Source organism: Rhinichthys klamathensis, unplaced genomic scaffold (genome assembly GCF_029890125.1).
Source record: "Rhinichthys klamathensis goyatoka isolate OS25496 unplaced genomic scaffold, OSU_Roscu_1.1 h1tg000103l_1, whole genome shotgun sequence".
In the NCBI taxonomy this organism is placed as follows: domain Eukaryota; kingdom Metazoa; phylum Chordata; class Actinopteri; order Cypriniformes; family Leuciscidae; genus Rhinichthys; species Rhinichthys klamathensis.
Genome location: NW_026606642.1, coordinates 5970687 through 5988538, shown reverse-complemented (window position 1 = coordinate 5988538; position 17852 = coordinate 5970687). Strand labels below are relative to the sequence as shown.

Below are 17852 nucleotides of genomic sequence, written 5' to 3'. Positions count from 1 at the left end.
ATAAAACCTTGCTACATTGGTGCCGAAAACTCAGGAGGAAGGAGCGACAGCTTTCAAAGGGCCCTCGCCGCTGTGGCGAAGTCGCAGTGATATTGTGTCGGATCAGAGCAGAATCTGCCGCCAAAGACGCTCGAGGTGGTGGAGCAGGAGGGCTGTTCGAGGGGATGGATACTCCCCTCCATCCACCAGAGCATAAAGGGGCGGCTACCATCGAGTCGGAGGAGGTTGCCGTTTGCCGACATCAGAGCTTGCATCCAGGCTTCAGAATGTGGAGGAGCAGGTGCCAAGGGGCCTCGCTGCAGGACGGCGATGAGAAGGAGCCGTCGCCTGCCATCAGGGGACGCGGGGAGAAGAGGGGCTTCCATCTGTGGCAACCAGTGCCACCGCCAGCTATCACGAAGAAGTTCTCCTGGCTGGATGAGGAACAAGCTGCAGTGCGTTTTGGGAACCAGACCCATAATATTTTCCTCTCTCCCCTCTGTCTCTCCTCATCCTTCTGTCTCCTTTTCTCTCACCTCGTCTGCTCTTACCCTCAGGTGCTGCGTCTCGAGGGTACGTGGAAACCGTTTTAAAATAGAGGAGGCACACAAACTTTTTGCGATCAGATCCCCTCTCAAGGTTTTTTTTACTACTTTATGGATTTTTACAGAAAACGACATGTACGGCTTGACAATATAAAGATAATTTCACTCACCTAGCCTTTAACTTGAAGAGAAAATCCACCCTTCCATCCTTTTAATGTCTGTTTAAAAGAACACGTTTGGCCGTTTAGTGAAGCTGATTGCTGTAGCCTATATCTTAGCTTAGCCTATAGGCGTGGGGCCTTCCTTCATTTTACATTTTTACATTTACATTTATTCATTTAGCTGACGCTTTTATCCAAAGTGACTTACAATTGCTGTATATGTCAGAGGTCGCACGCCTCTGGAGCAACTAGGGGTTACGTGTCTTGCTCAGGGACACATTGGTGCCTCACAGTGAATTCCAACCCGGGTCTCTCACACCAAAGGCATGTGTCTTATCCACTGCGCCATCACCACCCCATTTTTAATTTGTAGCTTTTGCGATCAAATATTCACTATCTCTACTCTCCATACGTAGTTGGTACATTACCAATAGAAGTTCAAACTAATATCATGTAATTTGTTGATATACCAAGCGAGGCTGGCCTCTTTCTGCCATGTTACTTTTCTCAACACTCCTAATCGCTGGAAGTGAAATACTCTATGGTGATTGGCTAATTTTTTTTTACCAACGGAGGCACAAGTCTCTGGCTATGGATCTGCCTCCCCTTCTCTATCTCCTCAGACTCGGGTTTCGCATATTCGACCCCTGTGTTCAGCACATTCGGGGAAGAGCGCGGTAGTTACACTTACAGAGGTGAAATTACAAACAATAAATACACATTCTGAGACATTTTCACCTCAAAATTGTGGGTAGGCTGTGCCACCCTTGCCCCCCTGACTAGCCGAGTGAGTGAATGAAATGAAGCGAGTGACTTTCCTTGCTGGAATATTCTATTGTTTTTGCACTAGTCCAACGGACTGCTTTCGATGACGGGACACTAAAATCATTGTTCTGGATAGGGGCTAATTACCATCAGCCGCGTGACTTACTGGACTTGACGGAAGGGACATGGAGGGAGGCCATCATCTGCTGTCTGGAAAGAATGACATCACTTTGTAGGCCAAAACGTTGAAACGAGTTAGCATTTTAGCACTTCTGGGTCCATCGTCCAGAAGTCAATGGTTTTTTTGAATGGGGTTTTGGTTAAATGGCTGAAATAAGGTCTTTGGTGAACACAAGCTCAAGACATTTTTTTCAGACAGACAGTTTTACTCTACGACATAAAATAAATCAGTATTAAGGCCCTTGCACACTGAGTCTGTGTCGTGAAACTGCACATGGAACATGGACAGAGGTGATCCCAACGCAGGCTTTATTAAGAGGAGAATCCAGAGACAGGTACAAGGAAACAGGCAGGGGTCAAAACCAGGTAAGCAGTCCAAACAAACATCAAATCCGTGCAGGGATAAGGCAAACGGCAAACCGGGAACAGGCAGATAATCAGGGAACCGAAACACTAGAATACAAGGAAACTGGAACAAGGCTAGGTAATGCAGTCAGACACATACAAACAATACTGAGCCCTGAACAAAGGGAAAACTCAGGCTTAAATCAGGGACGCTCAATCTAAAACAGGTGCAACAAATAAACCATAATCAGGCCAGGGTAAAACATAATGGAAACAATAAACTAGGAAGGAGTGCCCTCCAGAGGCTCAAGCGGGCACTCCAGCCGCAGATCGTCACAGTCTCAAAATTTCGTATGCGTTTTTTCGTATTCGTGATTCGGTGGCTCTGAATTGTCAAAACACAATTCAAACACTATTCAAACTGCTTGCTACGGTTGCAAAAAACGCAGAAAATCGAACCCGATTAGATTTTTTTAATGACGGACGAAAGTTTCGGAGGCAGTGTGGAAGCGTGATTCGGACTCCGTGTGCAAGGGCCTTTACACCACTCATGATTTTTTTTAAGCTGTTATGTGTCTTGAAAAAGGCGGTTGCTAACAATTGGCTAAATTGGACTACAGAAGCTGTCGACTCAGTGTTTTTAGATGAAAACTGAAAGAGTTGTTGGAAGCTTAGTGATGGTGATGTTTAATTCGTGGGACCGTGGTGTAGTTCGTTTATAGCCTTTAGCTTTTTACTTCTGGCGACTACAGTTAGGCTTCAAAATTCATAGAAGTTGTGTTCATCTGTGACAATTATCTTGATGGACAAAACATGCAAGGATCATAAACTTTTGTTGATCACAGAGCTTGTTTTTAGCGATAAACCAAAAGCCTATGGGAAAATCCTATTGGGTTTTTGTCGAGGGAACCAGTGTGATGCGAACTGTCGGTTGGCCTACAAAGTGGTGTCATACCTTCACCACTCTATCCATGCCACTGGCTCCGCCTCCGGCCGCTGTCCCCGCCACTCCATCTTAGCCCGTCGCCTGGATCCACCACAGCATCACACGGATCCATCAAACCTCCATCTGTGCCCAGGACTCTTTCCCCATCGGCAACATCCCTGTCGTCCGTCCACATGGAGGCGGTGAATGCTACACCACCATGGCTCCTCCTGGGCTTCCGAGTTTCATCCGGTCTCTGCCCACATAAACCATCTCACTGGCTACTACCACCTCCTGTTCCTCCCTGGCTATTCCTACCATCATCTCTTCCTTGGTTTCTGCCTGCCTTTCCGCCAGGCCATCTTTCGAAGCATCAGCCTGTATTGTGAGAGGCTTTGTGTGATACTACAATTTGAGCACTGGTACCTGTGGAAGAGCTGCTTTTAGTTTCTGGAGTGCTGTGTTCAGAAGCGTCTATAGCGCACTGTGTCGGGGAAAGTAGTGGTATTATTAGAAGAGATTTTCTGCTTTGTACACTAGAGAGCGATGATGTGCTTGTGTTACATTTGACAAAATATCCACCTGAGTGATAATGTAACCAATGCAATGCACTTAATATTCAATAATATATTGCAAAAAGAATAAAACAAGAACAGTAAATTACAGACAAAGGAGCACAGTGAAGGCTGTGATTAATATTTAATAATAAACGTTAGGTAAATTTCCATTAGGATAAACTAAAAATAGATTTTTGTTGTATGCTTTGATACTGGTAAACCACTAAATTAAAACATTTGATACATCACAATAACACCAAAAGATATATACAGAGTGAAATATATGAAACCTGAGACATCCTGGCAGAGAAAAAATGTGAATAAAACCAAAAGTTAGAGGTATTTTCCTGTTTGAGCTCTAACAAAAGTTCCCGTATATGGTATTTGATCATCGTTTTTTTGGGTACTTTTTCATACACAGACTCTGTCTTTGATTTCTGAAACGAAACAAAAAGCTTAATCAAGAATCTGCTGATGCGACAGAACTATAGGTTTCTCTCTGAATAACCTTGCTATTCTCTTAATAACAATACCTTACCCAGCAAGCAATATAAGTCATTTCACTGTTTAACTAGACCCGATATAGTCTGGCTATGAGTAACCCACTTCTGGCCAAAATAACCTGGAATTTGATTAAATGTAGTTTTTTGCCAAAAGATATTCCATCAAGCAAAGTAAACAGTGATTACAAGGTGTTTGGTTTCATTTATTCACTCATTTAATTTATTTATCTATGACAAGTCTATTTATGGCTATGGTTTAGAAGTCTAGTACATTTTCACTGACAGCCCAAATTTTGCCTAGTTTTAGCCTAGACGTCCAGGCTGTGTTTGGATGTCTATTAGATGTCTTTTAAACACAAAATTGCTTGCTGGGATATTAAAGCAAATCATAATCTACAAACACTGACAAATTTGTTTTGTTGTGAAAAGCTAGAAGAGATGCTGTTCTGGTATAAAAACTGACTTTGTATTGGTGATTTAACAATAACAAACCAATTTACTCAAAGTTAAAACCATTTACATAGATTTAAAAATGTGTTTTAGATTAGTAGGCCACAGACCATGGGTGACAGTCAAAAGTTGTTTATGTATAGGATATGTAGAGATCCATGCACAGATCCTTGTGTTAAGAGGGTGTCTACAATGTAATGGATTCACAGAGTTGAGGTTATGATAAATTATGATGAATTTTAGCCTATGACGAGGAAGAGGCAAACAAGAGTTTAGTTCAATGTGGTGATAAGAGAGACCAATCTGAGAACCAAGCACAGAAACATTATGTAAACCAGCAGTACAAACCAAGTCAAGTGTGTGACCTTTTGAGTAGTGCTTGGACAAAAAAATCGATAGATTCTGAGATTTTCAGTATGCATCTCAATTCTCTCTCCAAACTATTCTGAGCTTAGTTTGTAACTGCAGATGGCACTGCATGCTTTAGAAACCGTACTCTTGAATCTTCTATAAAATAATGTTTCAGTATGTATGAAAAGGTTGAAGTGAATTATAAAGGCGTTCCCAGATAGCTGTGTTTACATTAAAAATGAACCCAAAGTGTCATCTCAGAATCGATCATCTCAAAATCTCAGAATCGATCCACAAATCATGATGATTATTTTTTTTTCATTTTATTTATCCCAGCCCTACTTTTGAGGGTGTAGGAAAATCCACATGCTGTACGAAATTAAAACATTCGAAAACTGACATAAGTTTGTAGGATTCCTCCTGTGTCTGAACTGCATTAACAACAACCACAGATGTTAAAAAGACAAAGTTTTTAATATTTGTGTCTTATTAATATTTGTACATTTGTAATTGCTTGCACTTCTGACTCATCTTCCTGTTTTTCAACATTTCCTCCAGATGCAGAAGATCACGACTACAGCAACAATCATCATAGATCCAGCAGCAGAGATCAACACTGTGTACAATAACGGTAGACCTTGATCTGTAATGGACAAAAGGAACCATAAGTGTAAGTGAATCTGTCCATCTGCAGCTCTGATAAACGTCCAAGAGTCTTTTCAATTTCGCGCTACTAGGGAGAGAAGTAGAAGGAAGGTTGTACGCAGGCGCACGGACTTGTTGTTGTTGTGTGGCAGTGCTTCACATTGCCACCTAGCCGCCTGGAGTGCATACTACATCGCATTTCTAACACTTTTGCGTCTCCATATGCACGCAGATCCCCCCCCCCCATAACGCTCGTCTAAACGCAGAATAAAAAGTGAAAACGAAACGGCACTTTTGCGTTTTCTCTTCAGATCGTTTCTGTGTAAACATGGCCTCAGAGTTTAATTGGATCGCTTAAAATGACTTCCATGATGTTGAAGTTACATGAACAAATTATGTTTGTTTAACGAAACCCAGTTATGTGGAACCGGTGGAAACTGTTTACATAAAAAAGTTAAGTAAAGCCAACACATCATTTTTTTGAGTGTGCAGAGTGTCTAGAAACCACACAGTTTTAGCACGTGCAGAATGAGACCTGGCATTGTCTTGCTTCCCAGGAAAGATGTCATCTTGATGGCAGTTTATGTCTCTGTACAATCCAAATATATGCCTCCATGTCAATGTTACCTTCACAATAATGCAAGTTACCCATACCGTTTGCTATGATGCACCTCAATATCAGGACAGATGTTTGCTTTAGAGCACCTGTTGCTGGTGAAAGTCTGGTTGGTCCATTTCATCTTTGGGACTGAGAACTCAATTCCATTTTCTCCCAAAAACAAGCTGAAACATGGACTCATCTGACCACAGCACACATTCCCTCTAGACCATCTGAGATGACCTCAGGCCCAGAGAACTCGCCCTTCTCTCCACATATAAGTGATGTAGAGCTTTCTCCTTGTGTACCAGAGATTCAATTGGCATTTCTTGATGCAGCTTCAGACTGTGTTGAGTGAAAATGGTTTTCCAAAGTATTTAACAGAGTAGCATGATGGTATCTTGTGCAATGCCATCTGAGGGCTCGAAGGTCACGCACATTCAACAGAGGTCTACTGCCTTGCCCTACACAGACTGAGATTTCTCTGGATTCCCTGAATCTTGTGACAATATTATGTATGGAAGATGATGAAAGGCATAAATGCTTTGCAATCTTGCATTGAGAAATATGATTTTTTAATTGTTTGACAATTCTCTCAAGATATTTGGCACAAAGTGGTGAGCCATGACCCATCTTTGCTTAAAAAGACTGAGAAGCACTTTTACACCCAAATACGATACCCTCAACTATTTCACCTGCTCATTGTGGACTGTTTCAAAATAGTTGGATAATCTAATTTGGATAATCTTTTCACTTTTATTTGGTCTCTGTCCCAACTTTTTTGGGGTGTGTTGCAGCCATCAAAATCAAAATTTGTTCATATTTACAAAATACAATTATTTTGGTCAGTGAAAACATTGGAAAACTTTTCTTTGTACTTTTGTCAGCTAATAACAAGTTAAATAGAATGAACAAATCACAGATTCTTGATTTTATTGCATTTTACAAAATGTCCCAACTTTTTCTGATTTGGGGTTGTACATAACACTCACAGAGGCAGCTTCAGTGGAAGACATTGACCAGATCCAAAGTTCAATTCAATTCAATTCAATTCAATTCAATAATGTATTGCCATGTCAACAAGATGATAGGAATTTGTCTTTGTACAACTAGATGACATAAATAACCTACTGCTGCTCATGCATAAATGGCAAAGCTTTAGAAACATTTCTTCCTTGTGTTGCTAGATGAAAAGCCCTTGATAACCCCTACTACTCTCTGTATGAACGTACAACAGGATCTATCAACTATAAACATAGTGACATTGACTACAGTAAATACAATTTTTAAGTTTTATCACATTTGAAATAGTTGAGGTGAATGTTCATTTGTCAAATTAACCGTCAACAGCTTTAAAGGGATACTCCACTTTTTTTGGAAATAGGCTCATTTTTCAACTCCCCCAGAGTTAAACTGTTGAGTTTTACCGTTTTTGAATCCATTCAGCCGATCTCCGGTTCTGGCGGTACCACTTTTAGCATAGCTTAGCATACATCATTGGAGTGGACAAGACCATTAGCATTTCTAAAAAGAAAATGACCAAAGAGTTTCGATATTTTTCCTATTTAAAACTTGACTCTTCTGTAGTTATATCGTGCACGAAGACCGACGGAAAATGTAAAGTTGCGATTTTCTAGGCTGATTTGGCTAGGAACTATACTCTCATTCCTGCGTAATAATCAAGAAACTTCACTGCCGTACCATGAGAGCAGCAGGCGTAATGATATGACGCAGCGCCTGAAAATAGGCCACCTTCCGTCAACACAACGGAACTATTTTCAGGCGCTGCGTCATATCATTACGCCTGCTGCTCTCATGGTACGGCAGTGAAGTTTCTCAACAGTTTAACTCTGGGGGAGTTGTAAAATGAGCCTATTTCCAAAAAAAGTGGGGTAACACTTTATAATAACTGCATGCTATTAATCATTTGTTAAGCATGAGTAAACAGTTAATTCATCATTTATAAAGCATTAATAGACATTAATAAGCAGTTTATAAATACAGCTATAAACACTTTTTTTCTTGATTTATAAGCATATCTATAATGCGTTTAATAATTGTATTTTCATACTTTGTTAATGATCAATTAATAATTTCTAAATGAAGTATAGCATTATTTATAAACCAGTTATTTAAGAGTTGTCAGTTATTCATAAGATCACTTAGAAAGTGTAAGTAAATGTAGTAAATACAGGTAGTTATAAAGCATTTAGTAGTGGTCAGTTAACTATTTTGTGAGCTAATCTAAAGTGAGGACTATTCATGCCTTGTAAAGCATTTATAAAGGAGATTTAAAGGCGCATCAATCTTCTAAACAGTAAAATGTAACAAACACAACACAGTGATACAGAACATAGAAATATTTAACAGCCTTTAAATCTCCTTTATAAATGCTTTACAAGGCATGAATAGTCCTCACTTTAGATGAGCTAACAAACATAGTTAACTGACCACTACTAAATGCTTTATAACTACCCGAATTGACCCTAAATTACAGCTTAAATACATGTTAATAAAGCATTTATTAACACACTAAGTAACCATCAATATATGTCTGAATAATAAGATGTATGAATGTACATTTAAATAGTTTATTAATCATTTACTTACACGTTCTAAGTAATCTTGTGAACCACTGAAAACTCTTAAATAACTGGTTTATAAAAAATGCAATTAATCATTTAGAAATAATAAATTGATCATTAATAAAGGATGAAAATACAATTATTAAATAAATTATAGATATGCTTGTAAATCAAGAAGAAAGCATTTATAGCTGTATTTATAAACTGCTTATTAATGTCTATTAATGCTTTATGAATGATGAATTAACTATTTACTCATGCTTAACTAATGATTATTAGCGTGTAGTTATTATAAAGTGTTACCGAAACGTTGGTCGCACATACATAACACTCACAGTGGCAGCTTCAGTGGAAGACATGGACCAGATCTAAAGTTCAATTCAATTCAATTCAATAATGTATTGCCATGTCAACAAGATGATAGGAATTTGTCTTGGTACAACTCTCAGACATAAATAACCTAAAAGACTGACATCGTAAGTACGCCAACAATGTACACCAACAATCCCCAACAACAATAAGACATTAGACCAAAACCCTGCAGACATTCAAAAAGACAATACCCCACAGCAAAGAAAGTGCACAGTGCAAACAGTTAATAAGGTGCTGCCAGGGTTGGCAACTTTGGGACTTTGGCTGAAGTGAGACTCTGTAAAATTTCAGTGTGTGTGCACGCGGAGAACGTTTTTGGTAACCCCTAATAATTTTAATTTTTTTTAATAATAATTTTCCCCCCTAATTTTTTCGTTGCTAAGTCTGCAGTCTGAACACTTTACCTCAGAGCGTCCGTTAACTGAATTAATTGAGAATATCACCTGAAAATCCGATAACATCAGCAATTTTCATTCAAGCAGCTGATTTGTGTAAATGAATGTAAAACTAAATGTATATTGCAGCAGCGCAGGGTGAAGTCAGTATATACATTAACGACAATTGGAGACAAATAAATGTAAATATAATATAAAACTATGTACATGGCGCTCTGTGGCACGGCAGGATTTTGAACAAGGTCCTGAGACGTTTCTGGGCGCCGCAGACAGACACCGAATGCGCCGCCGTTGTGTGTAGCCTACACTCAGATAATAATGTGTTCAAGTTTTAAAGACGCAGCACTGCGCTTCTCATTCGGTGTGCGACACCCTTTAAACTCTTCTCCTGTCATTAATACGCTGTGGTCTAGTCGTCAACAGAAAATTAACGGATTGAGAGGAGAGAAAATGGATTTTGGCATGACATTTCTTGCTTGTGCGTGAGGGCGTGAGATTGAGGCTGAATTGTGTCATGCCAGATGCGTGAGAGTTGGCAACCCTGTGCTGCTATCAGTCAGTGCAAATTCAGATATCTAATAGCCAGTTGTCCTTCCTTGTATCACTTTTGCTAGGTACTACTGCTCATGCATAATTGGCAAAGCTTTAGAAACGTTTCTTCCTTGTTAGATGAAAAGCCTGATAACCCCTACTACTCTCTGTATGAACGTAAAGCAGGATCTATCAAGTATAACCAGTGACATTGACTAAAGTAAATACAATTTTTAAAGTCTTATCACATTTGAAAAAGTCGAGGTGAATGTTCATTCGTCAAATTAACCGACAACAGCTTTAATACCTGAGTGAGAGCGAAGCATTTGAGTCACGCCAAAGACTTTATATAAGAAACTTTGGTCGTACGTACATAACACTCACAGAGGCAGCTTCAGTGGAAGACAGTGACCAGATCTAAAGTTCACCAGTTGTCCTTCCTTGTATCACTTTTGCTAGGTACTACTGCTCATACATAAATGGCATAGTTTTAGAAACATTTCTTCCTTGTTTTTCTAGAGGGGGTGGTGATGGCGCAGTGGATAAGACACATGCCTTTGGTGTGAGACACTTAACCCCTAGTTGCTCCAGAGGCGTGTGACCTCTGACATATTTTGTAATTGTAAGTCGCTTTGGATAAAAGCGTCAGATAAATGTAAATGTAGATGAAAAGCCCTTGATAACCCCAACTACTCTCTGTATGAACGTACAAGCGGATCTATCAACTATAACCACAGTGACATTGACTAAAGTAAATAATAATTTTAAAGTCTCATCACATTTGAAAAAGTCGAGGTGAATGTTCATTCCTCAAATTAACCGACACCAGCTTTAATACCTGAGTGAGAGCGAAGCATTTGAGTCGCGCCAAAGACAGTGGCGGTTCTAGACCACAGTAACTAGGAGGGGGGGCAGGAAGGGGCCACTTGTGCTTTTAGGGGGCACACCTTTAACATTCATTTTAACCTATTTTCAGTATTAATTCAAGTCATTTTTCACCATGACATGCATCACTGGAATCTGTTTACACCTGGCCACTTCATTTCATGCTTTTTCTGTGATAGGATAGCTATCTGATCGCGAAAAGACCAGGGGCAAATACCCTCCAAAACGCATTCGAGAAGGATTTTAATTCGATCGCTCAAACCACTTCAGGAGGAGGTCTGGGCCGCATTCCAGACGAAACTGGGCAAGTGTAAGCGCCGCACCTGGTTGGGTAAACCACATATGTTAATTTTACTCCTCCCAAAAATGCAAAAAAATAAAAAAAAAGTGTAAGAGCGTGTTATAGGCTATATGTCATGTTATAGTCAGATATGACGACGCTACTGCAACACGCATCACCGCAGATGAGCATCCATCAAGCCAACGTGCAAACTATCGCAAATCAAAGTGAAAGTCGCAGACGCTTAACACACAATCATCTTCATTAAAAGTAAAGAACCGAAATGATCTTACCAGGGCTGTTGCCGTTCTCTCTCATTGCGGTCTTTGATTCAGAAATTTTAGCTGATGATCAATAAAATGCAGCTCATATCGGTTCCTTTCGGTGATATGAACTCCATTAAATCTGTATATAGCGTGGGAATTAAAGAACAGATTTATTTCCGTTTTGCAAAAGCACATTTATGTGACCAGGTGTAAATGGATTTGTTTTGATAAATCAGATAGCTATCCGATCTGAGAAAACGTATCGGTTACCTCTAGAAGAGGGAACGAGTATTGCGTAAGTTAGCTTACGCTACGGGAAAGATTAATCTTTTTCGAGATATTGAAGCCAAATATTATCCTTAATTTTGTATCCATTGTCAACGCAGTGCAGCAGCTAGCAGACCTAGAGCAGGCTGTCGAGCGTGCTCATTGGCTTCCCTGCGGCAACTGCAGCAGCCTACCGCCCGCGCCCTTATCGCATCACAGCCCGCCAGAATGGGGTTCGGAGGCAGTTTTGCTGGTTTTCATCGACTGAAGCGAAAGTCGCTTGTGGCGCGAGCACGGCAGGTTACGCAATACTCGTTCCCTCTTCTAGAGAGATCCGAGGTTACGTTAGGTAACCGATACGTTCTCTTACGAGAGGTTCTCTCGTATTGCGTAAGTTAGCTTACGCTACGGGAACCCTTTGTCAATTCCGTGCGCGCCAAGCATCCACTTTATGAGTCCCAGGGATTCCCGGGGAACCAAGATAAGCGGGAAATAAGGCAGCCAGCAATCGCGGGCCTGCACATGTTCATAAGCACTTATAGGGAATGATGCAGCGACGCCGCTCTGTATAAGCATATAGGTATACCCAATAAGTCATGTGAGAGTAGCCTGCGCACGATTAGTTTGGACAGAACGTACATCTCACTTATACAGACAGAAGTTTAGCCTGCAGGGCGGGAAATTCTAGGTATTAAAACCTGACAAAGGTGGACGGGGAGGCCCAGCCCGCCGCCACACATATGTCATGAATAGAAATTCCACTGGACCACGCCCACGATGATCCTCTAGTGCAGGGGTGGGGAACGTCCGGCCCCCGGGCCGTAACCGGCCCGCAAAACAGTTTGATGCGGCCCGCGAGTCAAATCCTCCCAAAAAAAAAAAAAAAGAACTTCAGAACCAAAAATCTCAGCCATTACTTTTCCTGTGACAGAAAACACAAAATAGGCAAAAGCGGCAAGCAGGGCGAGGCCAGTAGCGCGAGTCACCTGCGCACCGGTTTCAGTTTCTCACGGATGAGCTTCGGGGGCGCGCGCGACGCACCGGTTTCAAGTTTCTCACCGCGCTCCGCACTGGTTTCAGGTTTCTCACTGATCAGCTTCGGGGCGCGTAAAAGGATCGGAACGAAGACAGCGGAGGACCAGGCATGGACTTTACTTTATGTGTGTGTGGTCGTCGTCCACGAGGAGCTACTGTTTTTACTTTCGTTTTGTCATTTGCGTATTAATGTATTAAAGTGGTTTAAACGTTTGCCGGTTCCCGGTTTTTGTGCTTTTATCCACCTCTAAATAGCTATAAATTAAGCTTATGTCGTTTTAGTTTCATAGGTTGTTAAACCTAAGACGAACTCTTCATATTGCGCTGCATTACTGTCAGTGTTGTTGACTATTAACTTACTGACGGTGAGGTTGCGCTGTTGACGCTCGCGCAGCCTCTCCAGGGGAAATCTACACAAATGAGCGCACACACACAAACAACATACTGCCTATAAAAAATCTAAATGTGGAGTTTTTATATTTTTAACATATGTTAAGCAACCTCAATTATTTTTCCTGAACACCATCACGATTGAAAATGTGACATTAATTTCCAACAACAGTTCAATAAACAGTTAAAATTAAGTCACTTACATTTTAGATGCAATATTGGCTGTTTTTGTTCTGTTTCAGCAGCGAAAATAGTTCCAAACAAAAATCACAGCAGAACCACGGGGCATCTCACAGGAACACTCAACCTGTTTTCATTACTGAATGATTCAGCATTTTGAACGAATCGATTGAGTCAAAGATTCAATGACCCATTCATAAACATCTGTCTCAATCTTGAATGAATCAGCCGTTTGAACAAATCGTTTGAGTCATGAATGAATCAATGACTCACTCATTAAGACGGTCGCCTGCCGCCACCACCTGGCGGTTTGTGTTATGTTTAAAAGTAGATCATTCTTTCCAACGTTTCTAATTTGTAAATTTAAATCTATTTCATGACATTATTTTATGCAATTGTAATTTTTCAGTGTAAATGATTTAATTTGATCAGCCCTATAGTGTCTTATTATTCGAAATAATTAAATTTATTGATCAAATTTAGGAATTTAAAATGAAAGATGAAGCATACATTTAATAATATTGGGGGAGGGGATGCCCTTTAAAGGTGCAAATATTACAATATGCCGATTTATATATCAAAGCTAATTGAACACTGATGAGAATATTGTTTCAGAATAAATCAAAAAAATTAAAAAAAAAATCGGACGAGAAACTTTTTTGACGAGCGTATGAAAGGCTTAATGTCGAGCCCTGCCTATAGCAATGTCATCAGGATACACATACACCGGTAGGCAGTGGCCCACCTTACCGGGTGACCATGTCGTGGTCCACCAGAATTTATAGTTTACCCACCTCTTTTTTTACCACTAAACCTCTGAATAAAACGTACGAGTCCCAGTCACGCCGAACCTCTCTTCTTCCTTCCAAACACTGAACCTCATTACAATGGCCCTTAAAGAATGTTAAAAAATTGTAAATGGCCCTTGATAGGAAAAAGGTTCCCCACCCCTGCTCTAGTGGCATGAGCCCTGATGCCCAGAGGGCATTGCAGACCTTTTGACGCGTAAGCGGCTGCTATAGCGTCTACTATCCATCTGGACAGGCTTTGTTTCGAGGCGGCGAGACCTTTTGTGCGCCCACCAAACGAAACGAAAAGCTGCTCCGAACGCCTGAAAGAGGCGGAGCGTGCAGTGTAAACCCTCAGCGCCCTGATCGGGCAGAGGATATTAACATCACTCTCACTATCGGAGCCTGGCAGAGCCGATAGAGAAATGACCTGCGCTCTGAAAGGAGTGCCAATCATTTTAGGAACATAGCCATGTCTAGGTTTGAGGATGACTTTAGAGTAATTTGGCCCGAACTCAAGACACACAGCGCTGATCGACAGCGCGTGTAAGTCCCCCACGCGTTTGACTGATGACAGAGCAATCAGAAAAACGGTTTTGAGTGATAGGTACTGTAGATCCACGGAATCTAATGGTTCAAAGGGATGAGCTTTCAGGGCCTCCAGGACCAAAGAAAGATCCCACATAGGAACCGACGGGAGGCGCGGAGGATTCATCCTTCTGGCTGCTTTAAGGAAGCGGATGACAAGCTCGTTCCTTCCTAGTGACTGGCCGCGCGTCGACTCTGCGAATGCTGCAACAGCCGCCACATAGACTTTAAGCGTGGATGGGGACCTCCCATTATCCAACAGCTCCTGAAGAGAACTGAGCAGCCGCGAATCCCCACACGTCCATGGGTCCAGGTTTTTGTCGGTGCACCATTTGGAGAACACAGACCATTTAGACGCGTAAAGCTTTCTAGTAGAGGGAGCTCTAGACTGCGTAATCGTATTCATCACGATTGGGTATCCGTTGATCAACCATGCGTGCAGAGGCCAGCACTGGGATGCCAGATCGAGCCGCGAGCTTGAGAGAGGAGATCTGTCCTCACCGGAATCGGCCAGGGGGCTGTTTGTGACAGCCGTGTCAGTTCCGGGAACCAAATCTGATTCTCCACCGAGTGGCGCGTTTCCCTGATTCTCTTGATTACCTGTGGCAACAGAGAGATCGGAGGGAAAGCATACAGCGCGCGGCTGGGCCAGATTTGGGCCAGCGCGTCCTCGTTCTTTGAAAAGAACACTGGGAAGTAAGCGTTGTCTTTTGATAAATAAAAATAATAATTCATTACATTTATATAGCGCTTTTCTCTGCACTCAAAGCGCTTTACATAGAAGGGGGAATCTCCTCAACCACCACCAGTGTGCAGCATCCACCTGGATGATGCGACGGCAGCCATATTGCGCCAGAACGCCCACCACACACCAGCTTACTGGTGGAGAGGAGACTGAGTGATGAAGCCAATTGGTATATATATATATATATATATATATATGGGTATGATTAGGAGGCCATGATGGACAGAGGCCACTGGGCAAATTTGGCCAGGATGCCGGGGTTACACCCCTACTCTTTCGAAAGACATCCTGGGATTTTTTGTGACCACAGAGAGTCAGGACCTCGGTTTAACGTCTCATCCGAAGGACGGTGCTCTTTGACAGTATAGTGTCCCCATTACTATACTGGGGCGTTGGGACCCACACAGACCACAGGATGAGCACCCCCTGCTGGCCTCACTAACACCTCTTCCAGCAACAACCTGGTTTTCTCAGAAGGTCTCCCATCCAGGTACTAACCAGGCTCAGCCCTGCTTAGCTTCAGTGGGCAACCAGTCTTGGGCTACAGGGTGATATGGCTGCTGGCAACTGTTTTTGACGCAAAAAGGTCGACTTCCGCTTTGCTGAAAAGGCGCCATAGCTTTTGGACTGTTTGGGGGTGCAGGGACTATTCCCCTGGGGGAGCGTTGTCCCTGGATAGTTTGTCTGGGCCGTCGTACAGGCTCTCAGCGAGCGCAGATGATGCTGAGACCAAGTGACGAGGCGTTCTGTTAGATCGCAGAGGTTCCTGGATCTGACACCGCCCTGACGGTTCACGTAGGACACTACTGACATGTTGTCCGAACGGACTAGAACATGGTGGTCCTGTATGAACGGGAGGAAGCGCTTCAGCGCGTTCTCGACCGCTATCATTTCCAGACAGTTTATGTGAAGGAGCCTCTCTTGGTCTGACCACAGGCCAAAGACCGGTCTGCCCTCGAAGAGTGCGCCCCAACCTGAGTTGGACGCGTCTGTCGAGATGACCTTTCGATATGAGATAGCTCCCATCGCCACTCCCCGCTGATACCAGTCGGCCGCTAACCAGGGCTGCAGAGCCGTAATGCAGGTCTGAGTCACTCTGATTTGTTCGCAGCCAGCGGTCCACACTTGGCGAGACACTCGAGCGTTCAGCCAGTGCTGTAGTGGGCACATGCGCAGTAAGCCCAGCTGAAGCACTGCTGCAGCTGAGGTCATACAGCCTAGCATCCTCTGGAATGTCTTCAGAGGGATGATGCTTCCCTTCTGGAAAGACGAGACGAGTGTCCAACACGGCGCGCGCTGTGTTGATAAACGAGCCGTCATGGTCCAGTTCCATTCCTAGAAAGGGAATCAACTGACTGGGCAGTAATGAGCTCTTGGTCCAGTTGACCGTGAGACCCAGGCTTTCCAGGTGACTGAGGAGCACTGCTCTGTGAGACAAAAGTTCTGTCTCTGACTGTGCCAAAATCAGCCAATCGTCCAGATAGTTCATAATTCGCAAGCCCTGATTTCTCAAAGGGGCGAGGGCCGCGTCCATGCACTTCGTGAATGTACGGGGTGCTAAGGACAGGCCGAACGGCAGAACGATGTATTGATATACCTGACAGTCGAAGGCGAATCTCAAGAATGGCCTGCGACGGGGTATTATCTGAATCTGAAAATAGGCATCTTTCAGATCGAGAGAGATAAACCAGTCCCTCGGGCGAATGTGCGTGAGGATTTTCTGGTCGTAAGCATTTTGAACGGTCTTTTCATAAGCACTTTGTTCAAATGTCTCAGATCTAAGATGGGTCTGAGGGCTCCGTCCTTCTTGGGTACGAGAAAATAACGGTTGTAAAAGCCTGACTCGCTCAGAGAAGGTGGTACCAGTTATATGGCCCTTTTGCACATCAGCTTCGCTATTTCTGCACGGAGTAGATGTGCTACTTCCACATTCACTGTTGTTGCGGTCCGCGCTCGAAAGCGCGGGGGACGGCAAACGAACTGTAGTGAATAGCCCTGCCTTATTGTGCTTGGCACCCATTCTGAAACCCCTTGGATAGCTTCCCATGCTTTTATATGAACAGCTAGGGGCCGAATGGCTTTCAGGTTCTGATCGCCACACTGTGTGGGCTTGAGAAACTGAACCGGAGATATGAGCGCGGCGCGCGCGCTCACGGTAGGGATGGCTGACGCGAAACAGTCGTTCCGAAGCTTTGCGAGATCCCGAAGCGCAGATGTTTCGAAACACTGATCTGAGGCGTGATTCAAAACACCCATGTCACGTGACTACGGCTAAATGAAGCTTCTGAGTGTTTCGTCAGGTGGCGTGCTCCGCCAATTCAGCGTTTGATTGACAGGGTCGGGAACAGACCACACTATCGCACATCTGTATAAAAGTGAAGTCAACTCATCTTGACCTCGTGGGTTTTTGTGAGAGGTTACAAGCTTCACATATTAGAAAAATAGCTACAATAATAAAAAAACAATTTTTTTAATGGCGTTTTCAAGGTTGTTTCAGATCAACACCTGCAAGCGACCACTAGGTGTCACCGTGGAGACGGG

At 42.8% G+C, this 17852-nt stretch overlaps 1 pseudogene; it reads left to right on the top strand.

The window, feature by feature from the left end:
* Positions 1–164: 164 nt before the first annotated feature.
* Positions 165–17852, top strand: part of LOC130087031 (chitin synthase chs-2-like) — a 37219-nt pseudogene continuing 19531 nt past the window's right edge.